Source organism: Podarcis bocagei, assembly GCF_964188305.1.
Source record: "Podarcis bocagei genome assembly, chromosome: 13".
Lineage (NCBI taxonomy): Eukaryota > Metazoa > Chordata > Lepidosauria > Squamata > Lacertidae > Podarcis > Podarcis bocagei.
Window position 1 is genome coordinate 3,913,703 of NC_138138.1, and position 26,707 is coordinate 3,940,409.

At 45.3% G+C, this 26,707-nt stretch overlaps 1 long non-coding RNA gene across 1 annotated transcript; it reads right to left on the bottom strand.

The window, feature by feature from the left end:
* Positions 1-18,474: 18,474 nt before the first annotated feature.
* On the bottom strand, positions 18,475-22,324 carry LOC308572503. The gene is made up of 4 exons (XR_014001778.1): positions 20,585-22,324; positions 20,158-20,183; positions 19,300-19,361; positions 18,475-18,985 (listed from the first exon to the last, which is right to left on the bottom strand). It is a non-coding gene; the product is annotated as an uncharacterized lncRNA (long non-coding RNA).
* Between the last annotated feature and the right edge of the window lie 4,383 nt (positions 22,325-26,707).

The window sequence follows — 26,707 nt, forward strand, 5'->3', positions numbered from 1 at the left end:
AAGCTGATGATCTGAGCCACAGTCAGCCCCAGGTCTTGTTTTTGCTGACTGTATAGAGCTTCTCCATCTTTGGCTGCAGAGAATATAATCAATCTGATTTCGATGTTGCCCATCTGGGGATGTCCATGTGTAGAGTCGTCTCTTGTGTTGTTGAAAAAGCGTGTTTGTGATGACCAGCTTGTTCTCTTGGCAGAACTCTATTAGCCTTTGCCCTGCTTCATTTTGAACTCCAAGGCCAAACTTGCCAGTTGTTCCTTTTATCTCTTGATTCCCTACTTTAGCATTCCAATCCCCTATAATGAGCAGAACATCCTTCTTTGGTGTCACTTCTATAAGGTCTTGTAATTCTTCATAGAATTGGTCAATTTCAGTTTCTTCAGCACCAGTAGTTGGTGCATAAACTTGGATTACTGTGATGTTAAAAGGTCTGCCTTGGATTCGTATCGAGATCATTCTATCATTTTTGAGACTGCATCCCAGTACAGCTTTCGCCACTCTTTTGTTGACTATGAGGGCCACTCCATTTTTTTTACGGGTTTCTTGCCCACAGTAGTAGATATGATAGTCATCCGAACTGAATTCGCCCATTCCCGTCCATTTTAGCTCACTGATGCCCAGGATGTCAATATTTATTCTCGCCATCTCATTTTTGACCACATCCAACTTACCCAGGTTCATGGTTCTTACATTCCAGGTTCCTATGCAATATTTTTCTTTACAGCATTGGACTTTCCTTTCGCTTCCATGCATATCCGCAACTGAGCGTCCTTTCGGCTTTGGCCCAGCCGCTTCATCAGCTCTGGATCTACTTGTACTTGTCCTCCGCTCTTCCCCAGTAGCATGTTGGACACCTTCCGACCTGAGGGGCTCATCTTCCAGCGTCATAACTTTTATATGCCTGTTGTCTTTGTCCATGGAGTTTTCTTGGCTGGGATACTGGAGTGGCTTGCCGGTTCCTACTCCAGGTGGATCACGTTTGGTCAAAAATTACTGAAGGTAATGGGGCGCTTTGTCAACAACAAATTGTCACTGTTTTGTGCTGAATATATGCTATATGGACCTGATAGGTATCTAAAGCCATTTGCACATAACAAAATATGTATTTTATCAAAGTAATTTAGGGAGCAGGCTAGCAGGCAGCAACCATTACTTACATCATAGGAGCCTACAACACAAAACACTGTTGTTGTATGTAGGTTTTATTTTATTTGTTTTTTATCTTATATTTTGGAAATGTACATCCAGGGTTGTTTTTTTCCTTTAATTTTTTTTGGGGCCTCCAAGAGAGTGGGGCCCTAAGCTAGAGCTTGTATAGCTTATACTTAAATCCGGCACTGGACAGTTCCAAAATCTTGCAAGAGGCGGATTGTCTCACTCTTTCTTTCTCTCTCTCTCTCTCTCTCACACACACACACACAGAGACCCCTAACTTTGCCTTCTTCTCAGCGCCAATGCTTCCGCACCTTTTCCATCAACCTTGGGTTGGGTTTAGGGGGCAGCCGAGAATCTTAACTTCTCTTCTCAGTCAGCCAACGCCCTGGCTGTCAGTATTGGAGAAGGGGGGGGCAATAAGAAACTGCAAGCCTTCCCCTCTTATTCCCCCTTTGATGTTCCTCACTGCCACAACATCTGCATGCTCCTAAAAACAAAGCAACCCCCCCTACTTTGGGTGGGAGATGCCTGTGACATTGCAACCTCCAGGAAAACACCACCCCCTTCTCCAGAAGCCTGACCCACCACCTGCATGACTCCATCCCTTGCTGTCCCCTTCAGGAGCCCAGCAGCATTTCTCCATGGTCATATACACCAGCCTCGGGCACCAACAGCACAACGTGTGGTGCAGCAGTTTGGGGCAGTTGCCCAGAGGCTGAGAGGGAGACCCCTTCCCCCCAAACCCCTCCCCCACTCTCCAAAGCCCAGCCATGCCCAGTGCAAGGCAAGAAAGCATGAGGATGCTTCTCTTCAGGCACAGCAGCCTGGTAATAATAATAATAATAATAATAATAATAATAATAATAATAATAATAATAATGGGACCAGACCAAACACCCCAAGGCAAAATAAAGCAGGTTACTGATCAGTTGGGCTGGGGGGGGCAGTGTCCAATCCATGGCAGCAGGGATCCCCGGACTTTGCTGTATCTAAGTAGCCAAAGTGGTGAATAAATAAGCTGTGAGGTCCACAAAGTGCTGAACAAGGCTTGGATGAGAATCCAGCAACAAAAAAGTAGCAATGATCAAGGTTCTAGCTAACTGAGGTTAGGTCAAACTGTGCATCAAACTCTCAGGGAATATAGGGGCCTTGAGTTCAAGATAAGCCCCCAAATAGCACTGGCCTCCTGAGTGTCCCAAACCCTGCTCCTAGTTCAGAACTTGAAGGTACCCAAAGCCAAGTGTTTGAAAACCAGAATACTCACTTCCGTGTTTCAGTCGTTCAGGAGCCAGTTTGTTCGGGAGCCAAGGTGTTCAGCTTCAAAGGTATGACTGTAATTCCACTTTCTGAAGCAGCAAGCTTTTAGGTTATAGCTGAGTAGAGCACAGTTCCTTTCTGAAATCCCCGAATGAGTTTTATGCGTTTCCTCAGAACGATACTACTCAACTCATCAGGTCTGCCTAATTTCAAGGCTCCTTGAAAGCGGTAGAATTTGATCTTCACTACAATACCTGCTGAGTCAGCAAGGAGCCATTAGCTGCTGCTTCTGCCTGGATGCCATAGCATTGGAAAACCAAAACTATTTTTGAATAATAAAGAACAGCCTAGATAATTTCACATGCAACAATTCACTGAAGTATTTAGTCACTGACATACATTTCTGGTATCGGTAATTAACATGTACTAAATTGTCTCCCAATTAAAAAAATAGACCAGAAAAGTCATTGTGTACAAGATTTTTATTATTGTTTGGCCTTATTGCACTTTATAAAATGAAGTTAAGAACAGAATCTATAAGTTTCCAGGAGACCAATGGGTACACTGAAGGCCTTTTGGGCCTTTTGAAAGGAAAAACCAAACCTCTTTGAACAATAGACTCCCATGGCATACCCTCCTTCAGGTGGTACAATAGATTGGGACAGAACCACGGAGTGTGCTTAGTGGTGCATGACCCATTCCTTTATAACAGGATTGCAAGGGGCTGTTGCTGGATCAATGCCATTGCTTGAGTAGCCATATTACCTGCAGTTCCTTTGTGCAAATGAGCCTTTGAGTAGATATGTGTGTTGCCTGTTGTACCTTTGAACAGCATTTTTGCATATAGTCAACTTTCAACTGACGTGGGGGTTACATTCCGGGAATAGTGCATAAAGTGAAAATCACATATAGTCAAAACACACTGGGTGCAATGGCAGGTGTGATTGCCAAAGTCTTTTTCCCTGGACACCCACCCCCCTTTTAATTTTTTTTTAATTGCCAAGAGCATAAAGCAGAATGTGCACAAGTTAAATGTCCATAAATTGCAAGTTACCTGCACATCACATTTATTTGAGCATTAAAGGTTTTTTGGTGGGTGGGACATCATCTGCATTCATCAGCAATTGGGAGTCAGGACATTGGGAGACAAGGACACCTCAGCTCAGGTCCCTGGATGATTTCTCCTGGTGGCCTCATGTAGGTCAGCAAAGGGGAATCTGTGGCTTTCCTGTTGTTGTTTGATGGCAGCTCCAATCCACTGACTGTGCATGTGGGGTCGATGGGAGTGGGAACCCCACAAAGTCTAAATAGATATTAAACAGCATGGGGAACAAGATGACAACCTGTTGAACACCACAGTGTAACTGCCATTGGGCAGAGCACCCCTTTCTGTGGCTGATTATTAAGATAGGAATGGAAGGACTTGGGTACAGTGACTAGTTTACATACTACAAAAAGGTACAACGGTCAATGAAAGCAAAAGCCACTGAAGAGTCCAGGAGAATTAACAGAATTGCACTCACTCTGTGCCCTTTGCTTGCAACCTCAATACTAAATATTTTCTCTTATCAATTAAAATTATCCTTCCCTGAAAGAACAGTGAAAGATTTAGTTAACGAGGTCTGCCATTAAGCTTACAATGTGGTGCAGACATGGGTAACATTATGTGTTGACTGTAAAAGCAATATAAATAAGCAATATACCAGATAACATCAAAGCCAGTCTGGTTATGCCCCCAGCATCCAAGGCACCACAGCAGTTTGCATGCTTATTGCTACAGTCTCCTGGAATTATTCCATCAATTTAAATGAAGTTATATGGATAACAAAGAATGCTATACTGCCTTTCATAGCCCTTAATCTTAAAGCTCAAGTTTCAAAGCTTGCTTAAAGGAGAGTTTCATAATATTCTTTCCATGTTATTCCTGTCCTCAGACGCCTCAGGCAAGATAACTTGCGCTAAGGCTCAATTAACCAGCTAAAAACGGCCTGCGTGTGATTCTGCTACCTCTTTTCCTCAGCTCTGTCCTTCCTAGTTCATTATTCTGTGCTACCCATATCACACAAGCTTAATTTATTAATTAAAATTGTATTTATTAAGATATAAACTGTCCTTCATCAAGAATATATGAGAAATGAACAATAAATATAACTAGAAATGGGCATTAAATAACTGTCGCACAGTGGGATTTGTTGCCTCAGTGCTGTGACTATGCTTGCTGAGGATGTACATCTCTGCACACATCTGAACCTATTTCTGGGGAACAAGCTGCTCATGACCAATGGATGATGGCAGGGTGGAATGGGCAGATGTTATATACCTTAGCGATGGGCAAAGACATCTGCCAACACATCTGAAGAATTTGAAAGCTGTGCTCCACAAAATGCACAAGGTGGGGCTAAAAGTGAGTAGCAGGTATCTTTTGCTTTATGCAAGACCAGGTTAAATATTTGGGACATATAATTAGCAAGAGGAAATCAGCCAACAGCAGCAAAAAGCTCAGGTAGTAACAGAGGCACCTACTACTAAAACATAAGAGCTGTGCTCATTTTTAGTGTGCCTACTCCCTACCTAAATGTATGGTTTATTCTGAGTCTTTCCACCATAATGAGACTGCTGAATGAATTACTGTTTTATGGAAAAGCCAACTCTAATATACTGTAACTGGGCCCCTGTAATTGCATGTAGACAAACTAGTACAAACAACTACAATTACTCTGCACTCCTGATACCTTACACTGGCTATTTTGAATATAACCACTCAAAAAATAGAGGGATAATTAGTTTGCAAAGGTCTGTTGAAATTTGTTGCTTCTGAAAGACTTGGGTAGAAAACTGCTTGTGATCATGGTGGCAATCATTCTTCAGTATGCACATGTGCTGAGTCATGACTCTCACTGGCCTAGTGTGGCGGGAATAGCTGGGTCACATTTTCACAAGGAAAAGCTATTAAAAACATTCTCCTATTTTCTGGACAGAAATAAGCTTTCCTTTAATAGAGCATTTGTGTAGCACACTGTTATTCTTCAACCAATTTCATTACACTGGTGGTTGGAAATAAATGTCACCTTCCATTAATTTCATGGATATTGCATATCCTATAGCATCTCAAAGTTGCTGTCATGGGGTCTTGTTTCCCTTCAGTAATGTTTTGAAATTATCTGATAGCACTTTTAAGAAAAATCTATTTGCCTGTTTGTAAGTAGTGGTATACTTTTTTGCCAGAAGCACAAAGAAAATAAGCCTAAACCCAAAGATGCAATGATCTACACAGCTATCGGTCTATCACATTTCAGACCAGTATAACTATTCATCAAGAATATATATATTCCTGTAGAGAACTATGAATTCCCAGTCATTTTATTGACTGATTTCGAGCAATACACACTCGGCTATCAACTGAATATGTTCCCAAGTACTGCTCAGTCTATAAAAAAATTCCATACGAAGCATCATCTGTTTTGTGTCCAATACAATAGCATTAAAAGGGAAAGGTAAAGGGACCCCTGGCCATTAGGTCCAGTCGTAACCGACTCTGGGGTTGCGGCGCTCATCTCGCTTTATTGGCCGAGGGAGCCAGCATACAGCTTCGGGGTCATGTGGCCAGCATGACTAAGCTGCTTCTGGCCAACCAGAGCAGCGCACGGAAATGCCATTTACGGTACCTTCCCGCCGGAGCGGTACCTATTTATCTACTTGCACTTTGATGTGCTTTCGAACTGCTAGGTTGGCAGGAGCAGGGACCGAGCAACGGAAGCTCACCCCATCACGGGGATTTGAACCGCCGACCTTCTGATCGGCAAGTCCTAGGCTCTGTGGTTTAACCTACAGCGCCACCCACATCCCACAATAGCATTACAATTAGCCTTATCTAACCCTTGTTGTTATCCATAATAGAATGGGGATGGGGGGGACTACGGGTTATGTGATCTGAACACAACTCAGACCACACCACCCCAAAACCTTTATATTATTATATTAGTGATGCTGCAAGAAAATAGCAGGTGGGACTACGCTGTATGGTGTCAGAAATTACTAAAACAGGGCAAGTACCAAGAGGTGCAGACCAACAATATGTGTAATGAGAAACCTTCAGAGAAACACTGACTAGTTAATACAAATCAAGGTCAGTCACTGACTGGTGGTAAGTTCAGAACCGACAAAAGGAAACATAATCTTAAACAGCATACAGTGGTACCTTCGGTTACGAACTTAATTCGTTCCAGAGGTCTGTTCTTAAGTGGAAACCATTCATAACCCAAGGCGTGTTTTGCTAATGGCGCCTCCCGCTGCTGCTGCGCTGCCGGCGCATGACTTCCACTTGCACCCGGGGGCAAAGTTCACAACCAGGAACATCTACTTGGCGGAGCTCGTAACCCACAGTGTTCGCAAGGAGGACTTTATTTGCCAAGTGATATGTTGATGGCCAACACCTTGCAGAGCTTTTAAACTTAGAATGTACACTTAACAATGGAGCTCACATGGTGACTATTACTTTACAGGAAGAAAACTTCACATTTGACCACCTGTCTCCTTGATTCTTGCCCATCCTGGCTCATAAAAACAAACCAGGAAGGGCTGGGCAATGGGCTCTGTGGGGTGGTGAATGCTTCCCTCTGTGAGGGAGCCTTCCTAGACCCACTGAAAGAGGTGGTTATTAAACCGCTTCTTTTTTTAAAAAAAAAAATGGTCCCAACTGATGTGGCCAATGAGCACCCAGTCTCAAATCTTCCATTCTTGGGCAAGGTGATTGAGCAGGTGGTTGCTGAACAACCCCAGGCACACCTGGAGGATGCAGCCCATTTGGATCCCTTCCAATCGGGATTCAGGCCTCATCATGGGACTGGTTAATGGTCTCTGGCGGGCTAGGGACAAAGGTGTTGTTCTGCTGGACCTAGTTCTGTTGGATCTCTCAGTGGCCTTTGATACCATTGACCATTACATCCTTCTGGACCGTCTAGAGGGGCCGGGGGCACTGTCATACAGTGGTTCTGCTCCTTCCTCCTGGGCCATGTTCAGAAAGTGGTGTTGGGGGATGAGTGTTCAGACCCCTGGGCTCTCACTTGTGGGGTGCCTCAGGGTTCCGTCCTCTCCCCCATGCTTTTTAACATCTATATGAAGCCACGGGGAGAGATCACCAGGGGGTTTGGGCTGGGTGTTCATCAGTATGCGGATGATACCCAGCTCTACCTTTTTAAAATCAGAACCAGTGAAGGTCCTGTGTGAGTGTCTAGAGGCGGTTGGAGGATGGGTGGTGGCTAAGAGATTGAGGCTGGATCCCGACAAGACAGAAGTGCTGTTTTGGGGGGACAGGGGGCATGCAGGTATGGTGGATTCCCTGGTTCTGAATGGGGCAACTGTGCCCCTGAAGGACCAGATGTGCAGGCTAGGAGTCATTTTGGACTCACAGCTGTCCATGGAGGCGCAGGTCAATTCTGTGTCCAGGGTAGCTGTCTACCAGCTCCATCTGGTATGCAGGCTGAGACCCTGCCTACCTGTGCACTGTCTCACCAGAGTAGGCACCTGGTTATCTCCCGCTTCGACTACTGCAATGAGCTCTATGTGGGGCTACCTTTGAAGGTGACCCAGAAACTACAACCAATCCAGAATGCAGCAGCTAGACTGGTGACCAGGAGTGGTTGCCAGAACCATATAACACCGGTCCTGAGAGATCTGCATTGGCTCGCAGTATGTTTCCAAGCACAATTCAAAGTGTTGGTGCTGACCTTTAAAGCCCTAAATGGCCTTGGCCAGGTATACCTGAAGGAACATCTCCAACCCCATCGTTCAGCCCGGACACTGAGGTCCAGTTCCAAGGGCCTTCTGGCAGTTCCCTCACTGCGGGAACCAGGCAGAGGGCCTTCCGGTAGTGGCGCCCACCTTGTGGAACACCCTCCATCAGATGTCAAGGAAACAAGCAACTATCTGATTTTTAGAAGACATCTGGAAGCAACCCTGTATCGGGAAATTTTTTATTGCTAATGTTTTACAATTTTTTATGTGTTGTAAGCCACCCAGAGTGGCTGGGGAAGCTCAGGCAGATGAGCGGGGTATAAATAATAAAATAATAATTATTATTATTATTATTATTATTATTATTATTATTATTATTATTCTGAGGTAGTGTATCACTGAATACCAAATGCAGTGTTTGCATTCATGATCTGCAAGGCTGGCCCAGGAAACAGTGCTGCCTGGGGCAGACCACAGTGGTAAATGGCACCTTTCCCTTCTTAAGGCCCTCAAATTATTTCAACACCCAAGGCAGAAAATTCCGGAAGTGCTTCTCTTTGGGAGTAAAAATATAACAATTAATTAAATAACTAATGATTTATTGCCCTTTCTTGACATACAAAATCAGCTGCCTGAGGCAGACGCCCACTCTTCCTAATGGCAGGGCCAGCTCCAATGACCTACTTGTAGGCTTCCCAGAAGCACCTAGCTGGCCACCATGAGACACAGAATTCTAGAGACTCTCACTCTGACACAGCAGGGCATTCATTCATTCATTTCACCTATGTCCCTAGTCTGAAGATGGTATACAGTGCATGGGTCTCTTCCTGTCAGGGGTGTAGCATTTGGGGGGGGGGGCAAGGGGAGCTGTAGCCATGGGTGTATGATTTTAGGAGACGTGAACCAGGTGCCCCCCCCCGAATCCCTGTCCCACCCTGCCTGCTGCTGTGGGTCGATCCTGAGTAGGGCTGGGCAATACCTGGTTTTCAATGTTGTGATATATTAACAGCTAAATTAATATTAACAGCTTCCTAAACATTAGGAAGAACATCCTGACAGTAAGAGCTGTTCAACAGTGGAATTTGCTGCCAAGGAGTGTGGTGGAGTCTCCTTCTTTGGAGGTCTTTAAGCAGAGGCTTGACAACCATATGTCAGGAGTGCTCTGATGGTGTTTCCTGCTTGGCAGGGGGTTGGACTCGATGGCCCTTGTGGTCTCTTCCAACTCTATGATTCTATGATTCTAAATATGGCAATGTACTGATGTATCACAATGTCTGAAACTGCCCAGCCCTACCCCATACTGCTTTTTTGCACACGAGCCAGAGGAGTATGAGGGCTTAATCAGCTGAGGGACAGGCAGCCTCCCACCCGTCCTCAGCTGCTGGGGGGGGGTTAAACTGCTCCACTGAGGCATGGGCAGATGGACACCTGCCCATCAGTCAACGGAGCAGTTAAAGAAGCCTTCAGCTCACGTGAGCCAGGGGGAGGGGGCTTGATCAGCTGAGAAACGGGCTTCCTTAAACTGCCCGCCTCTCAGCTGATCAGGGCAATTTGAGCTGGTGATACGTCACAGCTCCCTGGCTGCCACCAGCACAGCACAGGTAGGCAGGCAGGCAGGGGTGAGGTGTGCTGTGCTGGCATTGGCTGGGGAGCTGCAATGCATCACCAGCTCAAAAAGGGTGAAACCAGTATTGTGGTTTGAACATCACACCGATTTCAGACTATTAATTGTAATATCCCCCAGGTCTAATCCTGAGGGTCATCTAGCCCAATGCAGGAATCTCAACTAAAGCATGTATGACAAATGGCCACCTAATCTCTGCTGAAAAAATTCCAATGAAGGAGAGTCCATAACCTCCCAAGCAGTGGAGACAACGTGAATAAAATAGGCTGGGACAGGTAAGTCCTGTCCTGCATAATCAATCACAAGACACAACACACACCATTTGAATGGCAATACCCATCAACCTGGTGGGGCAGCCCCCTCAAATATTTTATTGGGGGCCCTGAAGGAACCTCAGCCCCTAGGAGTTGGCTCCTATACTCCCAAGGGAGTCCATTCCACTGTCTAAAAGCTCTTACTGTCAGAAGTTTCCTCCTAATGTTTAATCTGAATCTCCTTTCTTGTAACTTGAAGCCATTGGTTTGAGTCCTGCCCTCCAGTGTAGGAGAAAACAAGCCTGCTCCATCTTCCATGTGACAGCCCCTTTCTAGACCCTTGATAATTTGGGTTGCCCTCTTCTGCATACATTCTAGCTTGTCAATATCCTTCTTAAATTGTGGTGCCCAGAACTGGATACAGTATTCCAGGTGTGTCTGACCAAGACAGAATGGTACTATTACTTCCCTTGAACACTAAACTTCTGGTGATGCAGCCTAGAATATCACTAACTTTTTTGCTGCTGCATCACACTGTTGGCTCATGTTAAGCTTGTGGTCTACTAAGAATTGTAGAGCCTTTTCACATGTACTACTGGCAAGCCAGGTGTCCCCCGTCTTACATTTGTGTAGCTGCCTCAGTACAGAACCTGACATTTGTCCCTACTGAAATTAAATTTGTTAGTTTTGGCCCAGTTCTCCACTCAGTTAAGGTCATCTTGAATCCCGATTCTAGCACCACTCCCAGTTGGGTGTCATCTGCAGATTTTATGAGCGTTCCCTCAGTTCCTTCATCCTTTTTAAATACGTTGAACAACATCGGGCCCTGTGGCACCCCACTTCTCACATTTTTTTTCAGGATGAAGAGGAACCTTTAGTGAGCACTCTTTGAGTTTGATCAGTAAACCAGATGCAAATCCACCTAACAGTTCAGCCCACATTTCACCAGCTTCTCCACAAGAATATAATGGGGGACTGTCAAACCCTCACCCAGTGTGGTTCGTGAACCCTGTGTCGGAATTCAAGCCTATATCAGTTGTAACTGGCAACTCTCCAGGCACCCGGCTTGATTTCCTGTTGACCTCCCTGTCTGCATTCCCCAGCAAGATCCAGGCTAGGTCGCGATAGGCGATTTTTCTCAGCTTGAGAAGAACACCCCCCCTTTCCTGCCCCCCCCCCCGGGCAGGGGAAAGAGATAGAAACGTATTTACATGCCTTTATTTCTGTCATTGCAGCATTTAAAAAAACATGACTGCTGTCTTCAAGCTCCAGCAGTCGAGTGACAAACACCTCCTGTACTTCCTGTACAAGAGCAAGAGGAAGAGCTCATATTACACTCTGAGCTAATTCCGGTGCTTCGCACTGTGAATTGACTGTCCCTCTGTTTCCCACGGAACAGTCCCAACATTCCATCATGTGATGTTTTCAAGCTAGCAGCTCGCAGCTGCATTGCTTCTATATCGTAACACCCTGGTCTCCCAGGTCCCAGCCCAACCCTCAAGCTTAGGTCCCCAGATGTTGTTGGACTACAACTCCCATCATGCCTAGCTAACAGCAGTAGTGGTCAGGGATGACGGGAGTTGTAGTCCAACAACATCTGGGGACCCAAGGTTTTGAAAGGCTGCTCTGACCACTACACCTCTGAACTATAGGTATTTACATCTCTCAGGTGCAACCCATTGCACTCCATACGTTTCCGTTAAATACCTGAGTAGTGTTGTTAGTTGTGATGAGGAAGGCAAGTCTTGACAAATGAAAGAAAAGCTTAAGGCTCTCTCCCCCCCCCCCCGCATCCCCTGACAAATGAAGAACACAAACTGACAGCCAAATGAGAAATCCATTCTAGACTCTCCTCAAAATGGATGAACCTGTCAGTAATCTCCTTGGACAGATAAGAATTACCAATAAGCCTCTACAGAGAGTTTGCTAAAGTTTATTTTTTTAAAAAAAGCTAATAATAACATAGGGGGAGGACTAATGTCAGGCTGATGCATCTGAAAGTGCTCCAGGAAGTCATTGCTTTTCTACAGCATACAGCAGCAAAATAAGAATGTTTTACATTAATTCTATTTTAAATTGTTATGGTTAAAAACATAAGAAGAGTCTTGCTGGACCAGGATGAACATAAGTGGCTCAAATGCTTTGGACAGAAGAAAAGCAAGACAAGACTAATCAACAGCAGCACCTGAGGAGCTTCTTTAAAAAACTATACATATACAGTGGTACCTCAGGTTACGTACTTAATTTGTTCCAGAGGTCTGTTCTTAATCTGAAACTGTTCTTTACCTGAAGCACCACTTTAGCTAATGGGGCCTCCTGCTGCTGCCACGCCACCGGAGCACAATTTCTGTTCTCATCCTGAAGCAAAGTTCTTAACCCGAGGTACTATTTCTGGGTTAGCGGAGTCTGTAACCTGAAATGTATATAACCTGAAGCGTATGTAACCCGAGGTACCACTGTACTTACCCTAGTTTATAACAGACTAGCATTTTCTGAGTTAATAATGATATAACTTAGATTAATGTTATAGTTAACTGTCCAGCATTTTTCAAACTAGTGCTGGGTTTAAATTTCCATTTATTTCTCCCATTTGCAGGTGGCAAAATGGGGAGTAGGTCCTGGTGATTCCCAGGGGGTGAATTTCACAGGCGGGGGGCAGACTGACAGCCAGCAACTTTGTGCCCCCCCCCCTCATAGAGGGGGCATTATGGTGGCTGTGAGCCCCTGGATGCAGAAAAGAGCACTGTTGCCATTGCTAACACCATTGGCAGCAGGAGGGGGGGAGCAAAGGGGAGGAGCATTTCCCCCGTTTTCATTCATGAAATCCCATCCCAACTCAGCCAAGAGTTCAATAATTGAACTCCTAGCCAGAGTTTCCAATAGTTTTAGTTTACTTTTCTATTCTTTAGAGCTAGGATGGTGAGGCACTTCAGTGTGCTCTCTTTCACTCTCTCTCTTTTATTTTTTTTAATTGGTTTTTAATAACAAGAATAATGTTATACAAATAAATATACCAAGTTTTCTCATGTCATTTGTATTTCACAAGAAAACATAATAAATGTGGAAAACTATCTACAACATGTGTTTCATTATTAGTGATCAATGTAAAGATTCTTGGTTGATGAATTGGTTTAAACAATTAAGAAGAAGAAGTGAAGGGGGGAGAGGCGAGTGGTGTGGTTATGAGGAAGATGAAGAGTTTGGATTTGATATCCCGCTTTATCACTACCCGAAGGAGTCTCAAAGCGGCTAACATTCTCCTTTCCCTTCCTCCCCCACAACAAACACTCTGTGAGGTGAGTGGGGCTGAGAGACTTCAGAGAAGTGTGACTGGCCCAAGGGCACCCGGCAGCTGCATGTGGAGGAGCAGGGAAGCGAACCCGGTTCCCCAGATTACGAGTCTATCGCTCTTACCCACTACACCACACTGGCTCTCTGTTATGCTTCTGTTAGTGTGTGAGAAGGGTTGTGTCAACGTTACTTGTATAGGTTCTCTTACTATTCACTCATTGCATTTCCTTGGTGGTGAGAGAGGTTGGGTGTGGCTTAGGGTGTGGTTGGTTGTCTTTGGTTGGCTGTAGTGAGAGTTGTTTTTGTGTGTGAGTGGGGTGCGAGTGTGTATTTTTGAGTCAGCTTAGCCAGCCACTGTGAGCTCTGCTACCTCAGCCAACACTATGTGGCTTCACTGACGTTCTCATGTCCAGGTAAAGGCTACTGATTGCTGACCAGACTGACCTTTCCAGCATAAATGTGCAAAACGTGCAGTGATGGCTTTCACGTTACCTCCAGCACCACAGAAAACAAAAACAAACCCCTGCCTGACAGAAGCATTCTTATTTCAGTTCTACTTCTAGTCTGCTGAGGTGCTGTGAGAACAGAATGCTAAGCCAGATGTGCCGGACCCAGCAGGACTCTTCTTAGGGTCCCCATAAAGCATCATGGATCATGGATCCCCTTCATGGATCACTGCCTTGCCGTGGCGAAAGGTCCGTATAGTAAAAGCCATGGTTTTCCCAGTAGTGATGTATGGAAGTGAGAGCTGGACCATAAAGAAGGCTGATCGCCGAAGAATTGATGCTTTTGAATTATGGTGCTGGAGGAGACTCTTGAGAGTCCCATGGACTGCAAGAAGATCAAACCTCTCCATTCTGAAGGAAATCAGCCCTGAGCGCTCACTGGAAGGACAGATCGTGAAGCTGAGGCTCCAATACTTTGGCCACCTCATGAGAAGAGAAGACTCCCTGGAAAAGACCCTGATGTTGGGAAAGATGGAGGGCACAAGGAGAAGGGGACGACAGAGAATGAGATGGTTGGATGGTGTTCTTGAAGCTACCAGCATGAGTTTGATCAAACTGCGGGAGGCAGTGGAGGACAGAAGTGCCTGGCGTGCTCTGGTCCATGGGGTCACGAAGAGTCGGACACGACTAAACGACTAAACAACAACAACAAAAGCATCATATTTCCAGCGCGATGAACTTCCCCAGTTGCAAGCATTATGCAAACCTTCCTTATTCCAACTTTCCCTGGGAAAACTTGCATTTTACTGCTGAATCAGAGCAAACAGCAGTTGGGTTTTCTGTGGGCTGCCATTTGCTCCAATTCAGTGGTGAAGTGCATGTTTTCTTGGGGGAAATGCAGGAACAAGAAAGAAAAGGAAAACTGGTTTGGACATGGAGCTTTAAAGCCTGGACATGTGCCTGAAAAGCAGAGTGCAAAAGGAAGCCTGGATGAGCCCTTAGTGTCCAACAGTCACACAGCTAAAACTCTACAATCTTTGGGGTAAATGTGCCAGTGCCAGAAGGCGAAATATGAAATAGCACCATTCTGGGGGCACTGCAGCCGTGGTGCATCCTCTGTCCCCATTTCCAGGGGGTTTTGCCCTGAGTCCCTTGAGTCAGGGAGCCAGCCATAAGTGCCCTGCTGGCAAGGGGGGGCCTCAGTCCTCGCCACAGCTCTCCCCACTCCAGGGGGGCGGCAGCTGCATGTGGGGTGGGATTCCTGCCTCATTCTGAAGGCACCTTCCCTTTCCCAGACTCGTTCCACATTCCCTGCTCCCTGAACTTGACAGTTCCCATCTCTTCACTGAGGGATCGCTCCTACTTAGCCTTGCCCAGTGAATACTGACTGAATGGCTACATTGAGAGCTGCGACCCTGCGCACCTGGCCGAGGAGATGCCATGGGCGCCCTTGAGCCCCGCTGGGTTGGGGGCGCCGTCACCCGGCCGGCGACTCCGGAGCAGAAGGAAGAGCCAGAGGCCCAGGCGCCAGGGGGTCCTCCTCGCCCTCTCCGCCCTTCCAGGCCCCACAGAGAGGGGGCCCGGGGCCCGGGGCCCGCTCCCTCGCCGCCTGAGCCGAGGGCAGGGCTCTGCCGAGGAGCCAATTCCGCCGCCGCCGCCGCGCCGCGCCCAGCAGCGCCAGCGCCGTCGCCGCTGCGCACAGGAGCGCGCCCGCCGAAGCGAGCGCGAGAGCGCGGTCTGAGGCAGCCAGGAGCCAGGAGCGAGGCAGGCGGCGGCGGCGGCGGCAGGGAAACAGGCGCCTTCGCCCCCCGCGCGGGACCCTCCGCCCAGCAGCCGGCCTTCCCTTCCCTTCCCCGAGCGCCAGGAGCGCCACTTCTTCCTCTCTTGGCGGGGCTGGTGCCTCCCTCCGGATTCGCGCCACTCCGAGCTGGCGCTTCGCCGCTTGTTTGGGTTTCGCCTCCTCGCTCCGCCCGCCTCGCGCCTCGTGTCCCGGAGCGGCTCTCCGCGCCCCGTCCGGGGAGACCCTCCTCCCGCAGCAGCCTCTGCCCAAGGTGAGTTGCGCCTCTGCCTCACTTTTCTCGGGGTGGGATCCTTGGAAGCCCCGGCGACCCTTGCCTTCTCCCTCGGCTTCCGCGCCCCGACCAGCTCCTTCTTCCCCGGAGAAGCCGATGGGGTTGATCCCCTCCCGCCCGGCTGCTGGGGAGCCGGGGCAGGGAAGCGCCGCGCATCTCGCCCTCGCTTCCCGCGGCGCCCGGCGCGGCTCTCCCTCGGGGCGCTTCTCCGGGGACTCACCCGGCGCCTGCCTTCCCCCTCGCGGGACGCCATCCCGGGCGGGCGAGGGTCGCCGAGGGAGGACCGGAGCAGGATTGGGAGGGAAGCTGTGCCCAGCACGTGAAATGATCCCCTCCCAGGCTTCTGGAGGATCCCTTTCCTTTTGATCTGACAGGCTCATTAATAGCCAAGAACGGGCAATTAAGAAAAGCCACTTCCGTGGCCCCAGGGGCTGTAGCCAAGGGGGGCAGTTCCTCCCAATTATTGAGAAGGAACAATAACTGAAGTTCTGCCCCCCCAGCAGAAGCCTCCCCCCCCAAAACCCTGCCCCCCCCCGTAATGTCCTCTTTCAGGGCGGGATTTTGACCCGTTATCACCGAAGAAAAGCTGAACAACTTTTGGGGCGATCTTCCAAGGAAAGCTCAACAACAACGCCCCCCCCCCCGCAAATCCCGGCTGCGCCCATGAATGACCCTTCTATGTAAGGCAATGTAAGGGCTGTTTGGGGGAAGACCCTGCCGCGTCCCGATGGGGCTCCGGGGGGGGGGGTGCCGCTTCCGTCATATGCGAGCAGGTTCAGTTCTGCGAATCGCCAAGTTATGTTGTGCTGCTGAAACCTGACAGGGAGTTTTGTCAGTGGTGTGATCCCTTCCTCTCAACAGCGTTTTTTGAAAAATGGAGACGGTACTGTTAAATGATTGCCAAAACAGTTGTGTGTTTTTTAACGAGAGAGAGAGATTTCCAGTGATCTCTTATTTGGATTCAGAGATGCAGATCTACTACATGTATTCGAATAAGAAGGTGTGGTGTGGCATTTTACAACTTGAATCAAAATTTCTTTGTTCACTTAAAGTATGCATGCATAGTTTCTTCCTCTCCTTCAAGTCACATTAGTGGTGGATGCGCAAGTCAGTAGCTGTGATGCGGGCTGGGACAGACCCAAACAATATAATAGAAAGTATGGGTGACCAAAAGTCTATGCCATCTCACCTGTTGTTTCAAATTTAGGTTAAATAAAAGTTTGGGAGTGTGGTATTGAGTCAGAAAGATAGCAATCCCGACTTACAGGAATTCAGATCAACTGCCTGTTTTATTATCAGTTATCCAATATAACAAGCTATTGGCTCATTTTAGCCTTTGACCAAAAAGAGACCACCAGCAAACCTGGAGACAGGCAGAGTCATAGAATAGAATAGAATCATAGAGTTGGAAGAGACCACAAGGGCCATCGAGTCCAACCCCCTGCCAAGCAGGAAACACCATCAGAGCACTCGTGACATATGGTTGTCAAGCCTCTGCTTAAAGACCTCCAAAGTAGGAGACTCCACCACACTCCTTGGCAGCAAATTCCACTGTCGAACAGCTCTTACTGTCAGGAAGTTCTTCCTAATGTTTAGGTGGAATCTTCTTTCTTGTAGTTTGGATCCATTGCTCCGTGTCCGCTTCTCTGGAGCAGCAGAAAACAACTTTTCTCCCTCCTCTATGTGACATCCTTTTATATATTTGAACATGGCTATCATATCACCCCTTAACCTCCTCTTCTCCAGGCTAAACATGCCCAGCTCCCTTAGCCGTTCCTGTGTTCACCAGAGACCTGCAACCTAGATTGTAACTATGGGGTGTTGCTGACATTATTATGAAGTTCCTGGCCCGTATAGACAATGCCTCTAGACCAGTGGTTTCCAACTTTTTTTTGGCCATGTCCCACCTAAGCATCTCTAAAATCCTGATGCCCCTCCCCCATTGCATATAATTCTTATTATTCAAAAAGTGAACTATTCACATGGAGGAAGCCTAAAAGGACATACACTGTTAATAACTCATTCTTGAATTGCCCCCCCCAATCTAATTGCCCCCCCCGTGGGAACTACGGCTCTAGATGGATTTCAAAGACCAACACCTGAATCTTAAATTGTGTAAACACAACCTAAAAAACACTGTGTAAAACCTACTTCTGTGTAGAAGAAAAATATACAGATTGTGCTCTCCCAACATAACCATCCCATTGCCTGCTACTTGTGCACCTAATAAATAGCTGTTACACTAATTAGCTATTCATTGCAGGGATACAAAAAATGTTCAGCTGTTTAAATGGCATCAAAAATTGAGTGAATGTAAGCATAGTATAGGAGTGCTTTGTCAATTTTAGAAAATTAATGTTTCTTATATGTTTAGTATTATGGCCAGTTGTGGCTAATCTATTATTACTTCTCATATGTTATTTGCTTTGTTTGCAGCAAGCGCTTGTACAGAATACATAGTGCATAGTTTGAAGTAGATCGGAAGTTTCTGGCAGATAACTATTTTAGCTTCTGCATCTCTTCCTACTTACTAACTAGTCTGTAACTAGTATTAAAACATAATGTGACAAGGGAAGGTTTGTTGTTGTTGTTTCTGCCATTTAAAATATCTGAATATCTGAATATGAAAACATTTCACGATGGCACACTAGAATGCAGTTTAATGATTCACGGAATGAAATCATAATGCTTGTGAGGTGGACTCACATCCAACACTACAAAAGGCAGAATTCAGTCTATTGTGAACATTTTTATCCCACTGATTTCATTGGGAGGTTATTGAAAGATATCCTTAACTTCTCCATAGAGAGGATTACAAACGTTTTCAATTTCAGATGAGTCACACCCTTAATTATCATCTGATAAACTATATGAGCCTTTGTAGCCTAGTTAGTATTACCAAGTATAGTTGGCTCATTTTGAAACAAAAGTCATCCAAGTTGAACTAGAAAACCTGTTGCGTAGCTCTCAGAAGGTGAGACTGGGACCCCGCTGCTTCATCCCATGGGAATCATCACCTTGGCAGTGCCACAAGATTCACTGCTGTGCAGAAATGCCACCAAAATTCACCAGATTCAGGTCTGGAGATGAGCTTTTGTAGTGCTCATCTCAGATGAAGGAAGGAAGCCTTAGACGTTCCCAGATTCTTCTCTGGTTCTGTTGAAAATCAAAGGTAGAGAAAACTTTATGGTTGACTTTGCCTTTGAAATGCTGTACCCAGCACAGCTGCTTCTGGATGGGCAGGTGGGGGAACCTCCCCATAGAACAGAAGAGACCCCTAAAGAAGAGCCCAAATTGATATTACCAACCACCACCACCACAGCTTCTGGAACTCTTTTAGGCTGGTTGTTTAGAAAGTCAACATAAAATGTAAAATATTCAGGGGCATTTTTTTAAAACAGCAACAACAACCCCAAAATAAATTACTATGTGAAATAATTATCAATGAAGTTGATGACATTGAATTTGACCTTGCCCAGGAGATCTTCTCAGCTTAACTTCCGCACTACAGTGCAATGCTTTTCAGGCCCTCCTAGGCAACACAAGAGATTAACATAGAAGGAGAAATACCGTAATAATGAAGGAATCAAGACTAACAGAACAGTTGAAACATGCAGGAAACTTTAAGTTGTCGTCATCATCATCATCATCTATTAAATTTATATACCATCCTTCATCTGAAGATCACATACTCAAGGAAATGAGCACTTAGTAGAACAACGATGAACTGTCATTAGAACAGATATCTCCAAAGGGGTTTTAACAGTCTGAAATACAACAGTACTGGGAAGGGCATTTCAACAGAATTATAGTATCTAAGATATTGCTATAGACAATGAATGGAAACAGCAGTATTTCAAAGGACAGAACATGCCCAAAATGGAATGTCAGCAGCTAGCATTCCGAGAACAAAGGAAGTGTCCTTGCTGGTCTGGTACTGGTTCTGATGCTGAATGACAGCATATTGTAAAATGAATACAATGGTATTGTTCAAATAACTCTTAAGGACCAAGTAGTACCTTCAGTGGAATTACAAAGCCATATACTTTTCCCCACTTGGAGAGACGTTTCAGTGGACTGATGGACCTGATGTTTGATAATAGGCACTAATGTGAGTATCCTGGAAAGTTATCTTGGCGGTGTGGTGGACAGTTTACTGGAAACACTGTTTCAGTGCAGAGCAGCGATCAACAGTGATTGGGTTTTTTAATGTTGCTTTCATGTTCATTATTAGCAAAAGGACTGAAAACAGAACAGAAAGTATCATAATGTTTTAAAGTAAATTTGTGGTGTACCCCATTTGGAATATTATGTGCAGTTCTGGTTACCTGATCCTAAGAAAGATGCTGTAGTGCTGGAAAAGTACAGAAAAGGACAGTTACACTGATAAAATGTCTTTTCTTAGCACAAAGATGTGCAGAGCAGTCCGACAGAACAATCTTACACCAGATCCCTAGATGCACTGCAGATATACAGGCACAGCAACTGGCAAAACCTGTTGGGTGATATCTGGTTTTCAGCATTGCTATGTAACACCAGCTAAACATCACATCTGAAATAGGGATGGAGCTATGTAGAGGCATTGGCTGGCTTCACTCTTTTTCCTGCACACACACACACAGTATATTGCCAGGTCAAAAATTATGAAACCAATATCACAATATGAACTTCAACCTGGTTTTGGATGATATATCACACAGCCATAGTGCCTGCTCAGCCTTGTGGGAAAGGGGAAAGTTATAAGTACATACAGACCACATAATTTCCACCACAGTCCACCAAACATGGAGGTGCTGGCAATGAATACTGCATCATACACAGAAGCAAAGGCAATCAGTGACATCACAATGATCTGGGCATGTCCACAGCACACGCCCCATGCATCACAGCACATCATGGTAACACAATGATGATATAGCAGATGGACTCTTCTTTTAAAGAGATTTGCAACATTTATGACTCTGTATATGTGAGATACTTTAATAGCATCACAGCACACAATGATACCACAGCAACCCCACTTCAGCAGCACAGTGGCTCCAGGGGAATGGGAGCAACTGTCTCATTGTAGAAATAACTATGGTATTGGTTAGAATTATTATTTTCAGTGCCTCTCCAAACATACATGTCAAATTCTACTCATGGCCTCTTTTAAAAAAGAGATTTGCAACATTTATGACTGTATATGTGAGATACTTGAATAGCATTTGTGAGGACCTTAAGTATACAGAAAGACGGTGGGGGATGAATGATTTAGGCTGCAATTCAATATATACATTTACCTGGGAGTGAGTCCAACTGAACTCAAGGGGGCTTACTTCTCAACAGATATACCTGTATATAGGATTTCACTGATACAGTTCTGTTAACATTTCACCAGTTTGGGTGTGCACATGAAAATAATAGCTTGAGGACAAAGAAAAGTTGAGAGTGAGAGACCAAAGAACAGGCACATGCCTAGCAGTCCTGGAAGCAGGTGTCATTAGCTGTTCTTAGGGAGATCGCATAGTTTGTCTGCAGGCTGCCCCAGCTCATTTTCACACAATCTGTCACTGAAAATAGTTCAGACCTTTTGCCTCATACTGTGTTTTGTCAGGTTGCCCTTGATCAGCATCCCAACTTTCTGGTTTCTTTGTGCCAAAGTGAATGCTTCATTAAATTGAAACTAGCCTTCCTCCAAAATCCTTCACTCTGTTAGAACAGTTATCAGGTGATGCTCCACATCTTAGCTCCTTATCTTTTGTCACCTCTCCTCCATTCTTAGCACAATCTTCCCTTAAAATGAGAAACAAGAGGCGGAATTTGCAGACACTCATTCTTTCACTACTGATACCATCAAGACCAGCCCAGCCAGGGCAGCAAATAGTATAGTAATTCATGTATTGCTATATAAATTTACAACTATGGGGCTCCATTTGCATTTTCTTTCTTGTGTACCAGAATGTATTGGACCACCGCTGGACACCATGTTCATTTCTTCTGAGGAAACAAGTTTCTGGTCTTACACACACAAGCTTTGTTATTTCATAGTCTTGCAGAAGGAATTTAGATGGTCTCTGGATATTTCTGCTTTGTATGCAAACAGGTGAAAGTGCTCAGTCAATCACAAATGCTTTGTGTTGGTTAGAACTAGGTTTTAACCCATATGGCATAACTGCCTAAAGTTGTGGGAGAGGCAGTGTTAAACGGAACAGTAAACACAATGCTTATGTTGTTGGGTGAGTGGCTCCAGCCTTCCTTCATTATTATTATTTTTTTAAAAATAGATATAGTTACAAAGTGGCAGATGCAAACACTCTCTTGTTATTAATGAGTTTGCAAAAACTAAATAAGGGCATTAGTGTATAACATCCTAAGTGAAAATAACTGCTGACTCCTGATGTTGAAGCTTTTAAGAGGCTTGCTTTTAAAGCCAGCATGTACTTGAGAAATGGGTCATGTGTACAAAGTATAGTTGACTTCTTTCCTTCTTCGTATCCCTTGGAGTCTTTGTAACTTGCTGGACAAAGCTTGGATAAATAAATGTTTAACCCTATTAAACTTGTTAATTAACTTGTCAATTTTGAGTCAGGCTTCCGTATAGCCAATCTCCTGCTTAGTGAGAAACCAGGAAGCCGTTGCAATCTGCAACACGGTTTTTCCTTTTTCCTTCTCCTTTCGCGTCACAAATGGCTTAGTACCAGGCATTAGGGAAGGGGGTAAAGCAGCAAGGAGGGATAGTTTTCCTTCTCGGATGCCTATTGTGAAGTGATAGAAAAGACCACAGCCATTCCATCTTCGAGTCTTTTGTACGCGCAAGAGGAGTCAAGGGAGGGACAGGATCTTATTTCACTTCATGCTGGGCTTTTGTAGAAGGCCCTTTGCCTCCGCTGAGTAGAGCCCAAGGGTCAAAATACAGAGGTGGTCAAAAGCATGGAGGCTCCAGGAAGTTTCTCATTTCAGTAGCTAGCTTTTGCAGAATGCTACTGGATGCTTGAGATGGGAAGCTTCCTAGAGCTTGATCAGAGAAACTTGGGAGCTGCACGGCCCCTTCCTCCCTCTAGGCTTGGGAGCATCATTGGGCTTGTTCATTGCTGGCAAGGAGCCTCGGAGCAAAGCAAAAAAGCCATTGTCAGTGTTTGTTTGGCTGTATTTGAGCTGACTTTGGCATTTACTATGTGGACAAAAAAAGATGAAACATGAAGAGTTAATTTAGAACCTTTTTTTTTTTTTTTTTTTGGTGGGCCATTCTCAAATTGACCGGAGAGAAATTTACTCAACAGTCTCAAGGTTCCTGTATAGTGGTACCTTGGGTTACAGATGCTTCAGGATACAGACTCCGCTAACCCAGAAATAGTACCTTGGGTTAAGAACTTGGCTTCAGGATGAGAACAGAAATTTCACGGCAGCAGCAGGAGGCCCCAGTAGCTAAAGTGGTACCTCAGGTTAAGAACAGTTTCAGGTTAAGAACGGACTTCCAGAATGGATTAAGTTCTTAACCCGAGGTACCATTGTATAGTGGAATGATGAATGCTAGTTTGTACACCAAAGATGTCTGTATACGAGATGACTTGCCTAGTGAAATAAGTTAACAGCAATTTCAGTGTGTTTTGCACACATTAACAATTTTCTGAAACATTTGTTTAAACAATATGTTCCTTCATTCCTTTCTTCAGTGTAAAGGACTAAACTTGAAATGGGGCCTTGCCGAGGCAAGAGACTGTTCCTTTCTTGTCCTGCTTTGTGAGTGTCCTTCTGAAACATCAAACTTTCATTATATTTAATTATTGATTGGAAGCATTTTTCATGCCAGAGCAGCACTTTACACATAGTGAAATCACTTCTCTGGAGAGAGGAAATGTTTCAAGTGATTCTTGGGTTGATTTCAGTTTTGCAAATTGCTCAGTTCTGCCCCCACCTTTGTGTACCCAATAAACTTAAAGCACAAAACGATAAGCATGGTGATTATGCTACCATGAATCACGTGGGTTCTAATGGCCTAATGCACTGAGCTTTAATTAGTAATATATATAATTTTTTTTACAAGAGCAATATTGTGAATGAAATGTAGATGAATGTGACTTTATATCTGAGTTTCCCAGAAGGTTTTAAATGGATTCCTGCTCCTGATGTGTGTCTAAATAATTAATAGAGTCGCTTCAAGGTTTTAGACAAACAAGGCTATTGGTTGCTAGTAAAGAAGAAGAAAAATGCCTTAGAACAGTGTTAAGTGCTCCCCTCTTTTCAAGGAAGTTTGAAGTTTGGGGGCAAGATTGCAGACTTTTAGTTGCATTGAGTGAAGAGAGCACTGGAAACTTACGATGTATTTATAATTTGCTTTATTTACAAATATTCAAACAAAGCATATTACAAGTAAATAAGTACTCCTTCAGCAGACAGTCTTCAATATTTATTTCCAGGGAAAGCCCCTGTACTCCTTTCATCTTATTCTACCTAGAAACTCTCAACATTCACCTCCTCTCTCTAATTCTATCCAAACTTAAACTGATTTTAAAGATTTTATCTACTCCCTTAGACTAGTTGGAGGGCATCATTTTTCCAAACTCTGCTTTGTATTACAACCAATAGCTGGAGGGAGATTTCAGGCTATTAGGGGAACATTTCCTGTTATTATCTCCCACTGGTGAAACATGAACCAGTCAGCAGAGGCGGAGCTAGCTGTGCACCTGGGGATGGGTCGAGCATCCCACAGGGGCAGGGCAGTGAGTACGGGGGCAGCGCCACCCATGATGAGAGTCCCATGGGATGGGGCAGTGATGTCACCCCCTCTCAGGGATGATATCTGGGACGAACCGCACCCCCTTCCTCCACCAGTGCCAGTCAGTCTAAGAAAACAATCCCTCCTAGCACCTGTAACAATGCTTTCAGGGCTGTGATGTTGGAGGGTGGGGAACCCCATGGGAGCTACATGCCAGGGATAGACAGGGCCAGAGACAAATGTGGGTGAATCCGAGGCCAAAGTGGGTGGAGTAATGTATGTGAAGCTTTCCTTGGTGCAATAGGCTGATATCCAGTCGTGAAAAAGGTCAGAAGTTTACACAAACATACACACACCTCTCTGTCTTCCACCCTTGCAAGCAAGGGCCCATTCCAGCCAGGCAAAAACCCTTGAGGAGTGTGCAGAGCAGGGCCAGTGAGAGGTGTGGTGTGAGGAGGGGTTGTGGCTTAGGGAAAGACCCCAAGGGATGGCCAGAGGGGTCTAGAGGACTCCCTTTGGCCCCCTGTAGAATATCTTCAGAGGGGAAAGTTACACAGCCTCCTTCTCTTGCCATTCCTCCTCTCAAACTGGCAGTCTTCAGCATTACTATTCATAGGTCAGGGGGCCCCACCAGAATATTGTTTTATTTATTTGTGCATTGACATATTCAGGATCAGCACTTTCACAGAAGTATATCAAGCTAGTGTCCAATGTACAAGATATAATAAAATCAGTTTGGGTTTTTTTAAAAAAATAAACATAATTAAAAACTTTAATAAATTGTTGCATTAGACTTTTTGGAGAATTTATTAGTGCAGAATACAGCAACTTGTTTACCAGTTGGAACCAGGGCCATGAAATAAGGTAGATAATGGTTGGAGGCTGCGGCATCCTTCGTTTAGAACTCTTCCTTCTTTTCAGTGCCAAGTGTTGCTTAACTGTCTGGGCCTTTTAGTTAACTTGTTTCTTGATGGAATCTTATCTGCTTTGTGATCTGTTTTATTCTTTGGTATTTATTGTGGATATTATTCTTGCAACCTGCTATATGAGCTTCTGCTGAAGAGCAGCTAATTTAAATAAATAAATGTAAAACCCAGCTTGCCACTTAGAAACCAAGAAGGCAACAAGTGACCACTCCATCCTGTATGTGGAATGGAAGTGCTTGTTTCATAAATTGTGTGGAGCACTGCACACACTGGAGGTAGGCAAATGTTGTCCCCATCTTCAAAAAGGAGGAAAAATAAGATCCAGGTAACAACCGACCAGTGAGGACCAGGAAATTTCCTGGAACAGACAATTGAACTCATTTTGTGATTACTAAGACCCAGCATGGGTTTCTTAAGCCAGTAGGGATGTGGGTGGCACTGTGGTCTAAACCACTGAGGCTCTTGGGCTTGCTGATTGTAAGGTTGGTAGTTTGACTCCCTGTGACAGGGTGAGCTCCCATTGCTCTGTCCCAGCTATGGCCAACATAGCAGTTCGAATGCATACCTGCGCAAGTAGACAAATAGGTACTGCTGCAGTGGGAAGATAAATGGCATTTCCTTGCATTCTAGCACCTGTCACAGTCTTCTGTGTGCCAGAAGCGGTTTAGTCATGCTGGCCACATGACCCAGAAAAGCAGTCTGCTGACAAAAGCCAGCTCCCTCGGCCTGAAAGCGGAGATGAACGCCGCAACCCCATAGGCAAATTCGACTGGACTTGAACTATCCAGTGGTCCTTTACCTTACTCTTAAGCCAGTGGATTCAAGTTACAAGAAAGGAGATTACAACTAATAACCAAGAGGAACTTTCTGACAGTAAGGGCTGTTTGAGATTGGAATGGACTCCCTTGGCAGGTTGTGGACTCCTGCTTATTAGAGTTTTTAAGCAGAGGTTCGATGGCCATCTGTCATGGATGCTTTAATCGATATTCCTGCATTGCAGGATATTGGACTGGATGACCTTCAGGGTCCCTTCCAACACTACAATCCTATGATTCTATTGGTGAGGGCTGCAGTGATGGGGATAGTCTAGCAGACTTCTGTGTCTAGTCTCCCATTCTGCTCAGGGTTTCCCATTCCTTTGCATGGTTTTTCTCCAGAGCTAGGAACAGTTTTCTCTGTCTGCCAGCTACACAGTCAATTTCTTCCTGATCTGGCAGAATAGCATAGGCGCCGACTCCATGGGGCTTGAGGGGG